The following is a 637-nucleotide window of genomic DNA, read 5'->3' on the forward strand; positions in this document are numbered from 1 at the left end:
TGTATATATATATATATATATATATATAAACATGTGTGTGCGTGTGGGTGTGGGTGTGTGTGCACTCAGAAAAATAACCCAATTAATGCCTGTTCGATCATTAGTGTTTTCGATGCTTAAGTAGTTTGCATCACAATTTGAAAACCTTATATATAGACCTCGTTTAATGCAGAGCACGGTGGTGTCTTTACCGACTTCCAGTAGACCGTAGCACACGAAAATCAGAATAAAGAAACTGATAGAGGAGTAAAGGAATGAACAAGCCATCACTTGGTATGTGCAACAGGTAAGCAAACTAACGGGAATTGATAACGTTAGGTTTGTAGGCTTACCCATATGCTTCGTGTTGCAGCTACGTACGTTTATCTTTTACTCGTTTCAATCGTCAGTCTGCGTTCATGCTGGCGCAATGTTATTTAGGGCTTTAGTTGGCCATATTTAACACTAGTATGTATTTTTTTTTTCAGTTTGGTAGATATTTCTTTGCCGAACCGCTAAGTTACAGGGAAGTAGGCACATTAACACGGGTTCTCAAGTTGTGATGGGGCGGGGGATACACAAACACAAACACAAACACACGCGTACATAAATACATACATGTGTGTGTGTATGCATGTATATATATATATATATATAT

This window comes from Octopus bimaculoides, chromosome 10 (assembly GCF_001194135.2).
Source record: "Octopus bimaculoides isolate UCB-OBI-ISO-001 chromosome 10, ASM119413v2, whole genome shotgun sequence".
Lineage (NCBI taxonomy): Eukaryota > Metazoa > Mollusca > Cephalopoda > Octopoda > Octopodidae > Octopus > Octopus bimaculoides.